The 10623-nt window shown below is 28.1% G+C and overlaps 1 long non-coding RNA gene across 4 annotated transcripts; it reads right to left on the minus strand.

Moving 5' to 3' along the window:
• Nucleotides 1-752: 752 nt before the first annotated feature.
• On the minus strand, nucleotides 753-10299 carry LOC114322285 (uncharacterized). 4 transcript variants are annotated; one of them, XR_014332277.1, is made up of 7 exons: nucleotides 9922-10299; nucleotides 9738-9830; nucleotides 9034-9646; nucleotides 7610-7764; nucleotides 7496-7529; nucleotides 7128-7234; nucleotides 753-1109 (listed from the first exon to the last, which is right to left on the minus strand). It is a non-coding gene; the product is annotated as an uncharacterized LOC114322285 (long non-coding RNA). The 4 variants fall into 4 exon arrangements; XR_014332278.1 differs by lacking the exon at nucleotides 753-1109 and adding an exon at nucleotides 5664-5746; XR_014332276.1 differs by lacking the exon at nucleotides 753-1109 and adding an exon at nucleotides 5664-5746 and having other exon boundaries at nucleotides 7128-7338.
• Nucleotides 10300-10623: the final 324 nt, after the last annotated feature.

A 10623-nucleotide genomic window follows, 5' to 3' on the forward strand; every position in this document is an offset into this window, starting at 1 on the left:
AAAAACATCTAATATTTTCATAATGTCTAAAGTCCCTCAATATCGATCTAGAGAAAATTCGATGCAAAGAAATTCTGGGAATTTCTCTGGACTTTCAGAGAAATTCTAGAAAAGTTAGAGAATTTCTTTGACTTCCAGTCTAGAGATTTTCTCTGGATTTCCAAAGAATTTCTCTAGTTTTCACAAAAATTTCTCTAACTTCAAATAACAAGGGGCTGTAATAATGATTCAAAATCAAAACTTTAAGGGGCTTCTTCAAAAAAAGTGTATTTGAAACTTTACTTTCAAGACAGGTATAAAGATGAATTTGGAAAAAGTAGCTAAGTTAGGGAAGGCCAAAAAATGTTAGCAAAGTTAGGGTAAAAGACTAATGGCCTAACACTCCCATCCTCCAAACTGAAAATCCCAGTTTTCTATTGACCATATGCCTTAAGTTCATCATATTGATCATGAAAAGTTTTATTATACAAACTGCAACATTCATCTAAAAAGAAAACACAATTCTTCCCTTTGCATCAATCAAAATTTGCAACAGAAACAGAGTAGGAACAATCTGTACCCACCAACAATACTCTCCCACCCAAATCTGTCACTTCAGCCCATCTGTGCTTTTCTTCATTTAGCTTATAAACCTTGAAATGAACAGAGAAATTCTCTAGATTTTCTCTAAATTTTCTCTGAATATCTAAATTGCGAAATATAAGGTATTAGGGGGACCAAAAAAAAGTAAAAGGTCTAAAGCATATCAAACAGTAATTGAAAAATCCAACTTTATCTTTCAAATCGATCAAATTTAAAGCAAATATCATCAAAACCAAGAACCAATAAAATAATTCACAAAACAAAAACAGAAATTAAGAACATATAAGTATATATATGTGTCTGCTAGATGATTATACATATATATATATATGACTTTTTGAGAATTCCATGCATCATGACGACCACATGATCCATTAAGAGAGAGAGAGAAAGAGAGAGAGAGAGAGAGAGAGAAATCTCTACAAAACAAATCACCATCGCCGTCGCAATCAAACCAAATCTGAGCCACCATCGCAACCCTTTTCCCACCATCGCTGGACCTACCAATGCATGAAGGAGAGAGATTGCTACAAAATGAAATTTAAAAACCAAATCTCTTTAATCTTGTTCAGTGACTAGAAGTTCAAGCAAATGCTTGATACTCGTGAGAGGGGAAAGAGGCAGCAACAGTGACGCAGGTGGAGCAGACGTCAAGGTCACAGAGGCGAGAGACTACGACAGAGAGAAGTTTAGAGAGAGAGAGAGAGAAATAAGGTTTAATTTGAAAGAGTCAAATTTCTCTGTGATATATGAGTATGGAGTTGAATAACCTTAAGCATCATAAAACACTATTGTAAATCTTTTTCATTACTAAAAATGAAAGAGGAACCTTTGACTAATTTTTCTTAAAATGAAAATTCATTTATATTTCTCTATTTATTTTTATTTTTTATTTTTACATATTTTTTCATAAAACGTTAAAAAAATCTATCCCAAACTCTTTAATTTTTTTTCACCTAATTTTTTAGTGACAAAAACTAAAAATCCACTTACCACACAACTCCCTCAATAACAAAGGATCCAAGTGGATTCGAACCACTATCCTCCCAAACGCATATGAATAGCATTTGAGCGCTCTTGCCAATTTTTGAGCTAATGGATCCACAACCAAATTCAGATTAACCCATATACAATTAAGCTACCCAAAAAAGATAATAATAAAATAATAAATGAAATTGAGCATTGTGTTTGTTGACTTGATAATAAATAAAAATAAAAATAAAAACTAAAGTTACCAAATAAAAATAAAAATTTCCATCAACTTCTACCTAAACCGTAAGTTATTTAAAAAAATACAACAAAGTTTCACTCATATAACAAAATAAATCTGAATTTTTAATTTTACCAAATTTAAATCCTGCTCTTTTGAATTGTTGTCAATATTAATCATTCACCCATTTTCATTACAAAAATAAAATATTTTACCCATTAAACTCGATGTATACATAAATGTTCAAAATATTATCATAAATTTTACTTAACAAAAATACACAAATTACAATTAAAAATTAAAAAAATATTTTGTTTCAAAAGTCTAAACCATAATTTTTATTTTATTTATTTATTATTCTTTTTTTGTAATTTCCCTTTTATTTAAACTCAAAAACTATTGCCCATAACAACGGAAGACAAATACAGAAACTCTACTCTCCAAAATCCATATTTCAACAGAAACCATTTTACATAAACCCACTTTAATTTGAAAAAACATCTTCCTAACTTCTAATAGAATAAATAAAAATAAAAATATTTCAATTGACCACCTAGTTTAATGCAAAATACGATTACAATAAAATACTTTTATCCAAAACAAAGGAAGATTGTAACGCCAAAAATGTTCAAATCCCTTAATTATTGTACTACTTTTGATTTTACATATATATAAATATATAATTCAGTTTTGAGTAATCAAAGTAGTTTTGGGGGTTTAGTTATTTTAATAAACCTTATTTAGAAGAACATAAACCAAGCAAATCTAAAAGAATAATATTTGCAAAAAACATTTGAACAAATTACAAATATTCCCTAAAATTTATTTAAAATACAAATTACCCCTTATAGTTCTAAAAATTACATCGCATCTTTCAAGACTCTTTTTATTAATGAATTATCAAATTAATTAATGTTTTTTTAATGAAATAAAATATGCAATTCACTTAATAATTTAAACAATTTTAATGCTCAATAAGAACAATTGTTTTATTGTTTTTTACATTAGTTACATTACAAATTCTAACAAAAGAATAATTATAACCTTGCTCTTATTCAAAAAATTAAACCCCATTACCAGAAAATTAAATTTTTTATTTTTCATATTTTTTTATTTTTAATTAAATAAAAATTTAAACATTTAAAAAAAATTAAGATACCCCATAATATTTATGAAAAATCTTTAAACAAGAGCATATTTGTTACCAAATAGGCCCATAATTTATCTACTATATTTTCAAAAATCCATAAATACAGAACAAATATAAATGAAATAACTTCTTGAATTATTGTATTTAGTAAATTTAAAAATCTATTTTAAAAAAAAGACAAAAAAAAAAATACAGAACAAATAATCCATATTTTAAACAAGAGCATATTTGTTACCAAATAGGCCAATAATTTACCTATTATATTTTCAAAAATCCATAAATACAGAACAAATATAAATGAAATAACTTCTTGAATTATTATATTTAGTGAATTTAAAATTTTATTTTAAAAAAAAGACAAAAAAAAAATACAGTAAAATTTTATTTTTAAAGTGAATCCCACATTATGTTTAAACTAAAGTCCAAAATTAAAACTAACGTGATATAAAAAAAAAATCACTAAAACCAAAAGCTGGCAACAAAAACCTTCAGTTTGATTAAAACTAACATTGTGTTTTTAAAAACTTCTTATATTTAAAATATTTTTTTTCCACTTTTGTTTGATTTTTAGTAATTTTTTCTATTTTAATTTTTTTGAACACATCTAAATTAGCTAGATCAAAATAAATAAATTAAATTACAAATACACTCTAAAGTTTACTTAAAATACAATTTATCCCTTGTAATTAAAAAAATTACATTCCACCCTTGAAATTTCTAATTTTATAACAAAACCCTTTTTATTAATAAACCAAGTCAATTAACAATTATAATTATATCAAAAAATTATTTTAATTAATAATTTAAATAATGTTAATCATTATATAAAAAATATATATATACTAAAGAATATTAATTTTTCAATTAATTTTGATAAATAAAAGACTCTTATAAGATAATATTTATAATTTTACAAATCACATGACAACGTATATTTTAAGTAAACTTCAAATGTTGTAATTATAATTTAGACAACAAAATATAAAAAAATATCACTAGAGAAAGAACCATTTAAAAATGATTTTTAATTGTTTCAATTGTCACCAGAGTCGCTGGACACAGTTGTTAAAATCGTTTTAAAAGCAATAATAGTAACTCATTTTCCCGTTTCTTTTCTTTAAAAAACAAGTCCTCTGTATGACTTGAATTTTTTGGATTTTTTAAAAAAATTGAGGTGGTGTTTGGAAGAGTTTTGAAATTATAATTTGAAAATAGAATTATATTTTGAGTTTGAATTTTAAAATTATGATTTGAATATGAAAAATTTGTTTAGTTAGAAATTTTTAAAAGAATTCTAAAAAGAATTTTGAATTGAGTTTATACAATATTTGATACAAAAACTTATAACTCATAATCAAACACACTACTCAAGATTCTATTCAAAATTCACAAAAAAATTCCAAATTCTTTTTTTATTTAAAATATAAAAAATAACATATGCTAATTGTAAAAATAAATAAATAAATAAATAACACTTTCTCAGTCAACCAGCCATACATCTAGAAAAACGAGAACTTAGCCAAAATTTTCCCACCTTGAAAAGAATTTTCAAAAGAACTACCAAAAATATATGAAATTAATTTTTAAAAACTCTAAACAAACGAAACACTCAAAACTAGGGATAAAAATATATTTGGAAAAGTTAACCAAACACTAAAAAAACACGAAAAATAAGAATAAATTTTCTAAAAAACATTTTTAGAAAACCATGAACAAGCAAAGTGAATAAATTTCAGAACCCCAACACAAATTTACTGTTCTAAAAGTACTGAAAAGTTAATCAAAATAATAGACATATTTTCAACTAGCACCACTACAAATTTAAGGGTAAATTAAGTATTTCAGTGAACACTCCATTACAAAAATAAATAAATAAATAAATAAATAAAAATAAAAATAAAATCTCCATTTTATTGCATGCGGGTGTAGCTGCACAAATATTTACGTTAGGGGCGGCCCTGTACCGATGTGGCAATTCCAACCAAATATGTTTTAAAAACTTAAACAAATCCAGACCTACCCACCTATTTGTAAAATACTAATTATAAATTTATATTATTTTAATTATAAAAGAAAAAGGAAAAAAATCAAAAAAAAAAAATTAAAACCAATATATATATACACATTCTAAAATTATTCAATGACATCTAAAATTATTATAGTCGAAAAAAGATTTTGCGGGAAGTGAGGAAAGTTTTGTGGTCAGCTTGGAATCCCACAGAGGTAACGGCTTATCCCACGGAGGTAAATCTTCAAACTAACCTTTGGCATGTATATATATTAACATATCATCCGTGCTATGCACAAATTGTGTTTATATGAATTGTGATTTTTAAATATATATATATTTTTTAGATGTCTTTTTTTTTTATTTTTTATATTATATTAAATTTTAATATTTTGATAATATATGTTAAATTTTTCAAATAATTAAATGTCTTTTTTTATTTATTATATTATATTAAAATTTAATATTTTAATAATAATCATGTGTTTTTCAAAAAATAAAAGTGTTATTACGAGGAATAATAATCATATTTGTTAGAACTTTTTAACGAATTTATGTGTTGAATTTCAAAAAAAAAAATTTATACTTATTCTTAATGCATTAATATGTGACTTCAGAGTTGAAAGAATTAATAAATTATAAGAATTTTTTTTTTTAAATCAAAAAATCAAGAAATTTAAATTAAGAGATTGAAACTCTCACAAGACTGGAGGTTAAAAACTCCCTTTCACTTAATATATAGTATAGATCACAGTTCAACCAAGACATTGACAAGCACTCCACATTTTCCACCTTTCTACAATCAAACAAGAAAATTTAAATTTAATTTAAAAAGGCTAAAAAAATAAAATTGCTGCAGTAACCACAACAGCTTCAACAACCAGCTGCAAAACTAAACAAAATAATAATGTTCTCACTGAATAAAATGATAATGTTCTAATGATTTAATAAATAAATTACTAAAAAGTGAGCAATTCTCACACCTCACTTGAGGTCAACGATGCTAAATAATAAGAGTTCCACCATATTTCATCAAAACAGTCTCGTTAACACAACAGATGGTTTTCACCAAAAAAATGATTCATAAAGCCACCTTCAACCATGTACAAAAAACCATCATCAAATTTAAATTTGGCAAAAAGTAATCATTTTTTCTACTCCAATGATTTCATAAAACATATATCAAATTGAAAAAATCAAAAATATTTTACCAAATTAAAGATGCTTTATGCCTTTCATCAAATCACTATTCATTGCCGTTATATTTTTAACGTCGAATGTCCCCTACGACCACCTCCAAACAAAATTTTGTAAAAATTTCACTGACAAGTCATTTGCCCAATAATCAAGTGATTTGATGAAAAGCCAAAACTCTCCGTGATGTCAAAAAATGCTTTTACTCAAAACCTGGTAAAAATTTTGATGCATCGTTCGAAATGCTCTAAAACAACATTTAAGTTCGTTTAGATCCATTTTTTGTAGAAAAATTTATAGAATTTAAGTTTGTTTAGATCTATTATTTGTAGAAAAATATGTAGAAATAAAGCTTGTATCTAGTTATGTTTGCCAAACACATTATTATGTTTGCCAAATACATTTCCACTCACTTTCACGAGTTTTGTGTTTGTTTTGAATTTTCAAATTATAATTCCACACTCATTCTTAAAAACTCCTTTCCAAACGAAAAAATTTAATTAACCTAGTCATCTTCCCAAACGTCCGGCCGATTGACCAAAACAATATTTGATTGTTTTTTTGACACCAGCTATTTCTATATTATAAATAAAAAAAAATTTCAAAATTTTAAATTTTTATACGAGTTTCGAATATAATTTTAAATTATATGTTCTATTATGAATTATAAATTTTTGAATCAAATAACTTCTCTAATTTTAAAAACTCAAAACTCTCCAAAACTCAACTCAAAGCTCTTTTCAAAAATCATAACTACACAAAATTTTTTACACTCAAATCATAATTTCAAAACTCACAAATTCAAAATATAACTTTAATCTCCAATCATATTTAAAAAATTCCACCAAAAGTTACCAAAGAAACAAAAAGAAAACCAATCAAGTAAGAACCTAAAACTTTTTAGTATTACCAACGCAAATTTTTATCCAAAACAAGTTACAAATACGAGACAGATTCCTAATTCTTATTGAGTAAAGAAATACCTTATTGTGGCATTGCAACATTTTAGCAAACATGGCGTGTCAGAAGCGAACTCTAGAAATCTATCTCACACGTGAAATGACCCATTAACACTTCCAACTCAAGCCTCCTGGGGATCAGCACAACACATGACGTAAATACAATAAATGGCAACCACAAGCAAATACACAATGCTGAACTGCACACTTCCTACAATGCATTTGTGGCCGCACCCTAGGGTAAAATAAAAAATAAAAATTATTATAGCAAAAATTGCAATTTGCAATATTAAATATTAATTGCCCAGCTAGTTTAGCGTAAAAAGGAAACTACAAACAATCTATTCTATACAATCAATGTGACAATTTTCGAGAAGAGAGTTCACACATACCCTCAAGAAATACTAGTATAAAGGACTCCAGCATCTGCCAAAAAAATAAGGAAGTTAACCCCACAAAATCTACACATGAAGAATTAAGAAATAGCTAAAAAAAATTGAGTTCACCACAAAAGAAAGTACGGTCTCCTCTGCACCAACATGACAAAAAAAATTTCTTTTCTGCAATGCCTGAATTTATTCCTACAAATGATCAGGCCGCTAAAATTCATCCTCTCCAGCCGCCGCATAGAGGAAACAAGAATCTTTACTCTGCTGCAAGACTGAAACAAAATCCATGAACCCACATCTGAGATTTAAAGTCACATGCAGCCACCACCAACCCTTGAGCTTTATACTAGTTTACAATTGACATTTTGACTAAATTACAATTACCCATAAGGGACCAGCCCTCCAAACCACCACACATTCCAACCCAAACCCTGACCCTAACCAAGAACAGAAATATAAACTAAAAACAGAAATATAAACCATACCACGCACACCATCACAGTACAACTGAACCTCTCTCAAATTACATTGTGCACAATTACACAATATCCAAACCAACAATCTCTGACATTTGAACCATCTACAATATTAGTGTACTTACAAAAGGGTCATTCTAGAATATAGAGCCTTACCATATGTACATTTTTATATTAATTACCATAAATATCATTACTAAATCATAACTTCAGAAAAATAATGTCCCATCCAAACACCACAAAAAAAATGACCTTGTTTGATGTAACTGTTAAAATAACTTATAAATTATAACTTAACAGATTATAGACTTTAATCAGAAGTTATTAATCTGTTTGATTTAACTGTTGAATTATAAATTTAAATTGTTGAGTAGTGCTTGTTAAATAAGCTGTGAAATAACTTTTTCAATTAATTTTTATTTTTTAATTGTCTGCATTTCTCATAAAAAAATAATAATAATCTATAGTCCATTTGGATCTTTTTTTATTTTTAAAAAAATAAAAAATAAAAAAATTTAATAAAATAATCATAAATTAACATGTACACAGCAGAAACTGATAGTCAGAAATAAGGGATGAACAGCTTCTCAGAATCAACTTTTTTGAGTTAAAATAAACTGTTAGAATCAAAAACTGTTTGAAATAAATTTAACCAAACAGTTCAAAATAACTTTTTTTAAAGTTAAAAATCATAAGTTAACTCTGAAAAACTGAAACAAATACCCCAAATATATCCAAAGTCATTTTCAATTAACCAAGAATTATAACCAAAATAATAATAATCACGATAATAGTGTCTAATCATTTCCAATCATCTCTTCCACATCAAAAAAAATAAGTCATTTTCCTAATCACAATAGGTCATAAACACCAGTCATGACCAAGTCATAACATAGAAAGTACCCAAAAGACCATAAAATCATATTTTAGCATATGGTGTACTATAAAATTTTCTTTTCAACTAATCAACAGTTTTGGGCGTATGTTAGTAATTTCCCCTAATTAAAATGCTCAAAATGCAGTAATTAGTGCCAAAATAAATTAAAGGAAATTTTTTGTTTGTACCTCTTGGACTGAATAGTCATGATGTGCAAATCCCATCCTTGCGTTTGCTTGCTTGATGAATACAAATAGTTGGCGTGTTGATGTCCTTATTTGTTCGAATCGATGTAAAATCATCCATTCGAGAGACAAATAAAGACACGATGAACAACGGATTGGATTGGATAGGATAGAGAATTGGGGAGGACAGAATCAAGAAAAAACCCAAAAAAAATAAAAAAGAGAGACGCAACACACAAGAAGGGGAGAGCCGGGCAAAACCCCGTACCATCTCCTCCTCAAACACAAAAAACAAACTTTTTATTAGGGTTTTTTTGACCTGCCAAGCAAGCGCACCTGACATGGCAAAGGTCGATTGACAACCAGTAGAACATTACACATCTCACATTTTTTTTGTTAGCCTAGGCTATACCCCTCTGGTATACACCGAAAACACACACACACACAAACTATCTTCTTTATTATACCAAGAAGATGACAAAAGAAAGCCCATCAAAAAAAAGCATAAAGAAACACTTTAGCAATCCTTCACAGCTTCATATCAAAATCCGATCTGAATCCATAAAGAATCACGAGATCTGAATTGATTGCACCGATCTAACCGAGCGTTTTAGATCTGAAAATGAACACACAAAGTTGAAAAATTAATAGATCTGAACCCAAGAATTACAATACATACGAAATTGTCAAAGTTTGTAAATACACACCTCAAGAATTTCAGAAAGACAGCAAGGTTTCGCATCGAACCAAACGAACAAAGCCCGAGCACTAATGGTTCAGAACAAACATAGCCTAAGAGCCTTCAAGAAATGGAGGAGAAAACTTAATTACGTGCAAAAATGGGGATGAAGAACAAGATATTAATCTATTAACAACAAATCTACTACGTACCTCGATAGATCTTTCGATTTCCAGTCAATTCACCCTTGGCCGAAGAAAGGATGAGTCTTGTACCACATATCTCTGAATCGAAGATCGGAAGCGAATTGCTCAACGAAAACACTCGAATCCATAATCAAAACGCAGATCGTCGAACGAATTCAAAGCTGAGAAACCAAGGAGAAGAGATCTAACGAAAGGGGGGTAATGGAATTTCACGGTGAGAGAGAAGCTGTACAAGAAAATGAAAATGTGTACAAAGACGGGGGGGGGGATAATTTATTAATTGTCCAGAACGATCCAACGGCTGTCAATGAATGAATTGCGAAAGAGTCAACAGTCAGACGTGCCTGACCGTAGATGAGACGTTGATCCCTGTTAACAGGGGTTGGCATTGATCGACGGCTCTCGTGATTTTTATATTAGAATATTCACGATTTCCTTCGACTTGGACGAGATAAACTTGCCACGTGTTTCATCGTGGCTCACATAGGGGATTATAATTCAACAGTTACATCAAATAGATTAACAATTTCTAATTAAAGTCATAATTTATAATCTGTTAAGTTATAATCTATAAGCTATTTTAACAGTTACACCAAACGGGGCCATTACAACTCGCTTAAAATGTGAAATGAGAAATAAAATCAGGCGACGCTTCTCTTCCGTGCGAAATTGAGGACTGATTTGGGAGGTTTTAAATAAATGTATTTT

The sequence above is a fragment of the Camellia sinensis genome, chromosome 6, assembly GCF_055761805.1.
Source record: "Camellia sinensis isolate YWXY chromosome 6, ASM5576180v1, whole genome shotgun sequence".
NCBI lineage: Eukaryota > Viridiplantae > Streptophyta > Magnoliopsida > Ericales > Theaceae > Camellia > Camellia sinensis.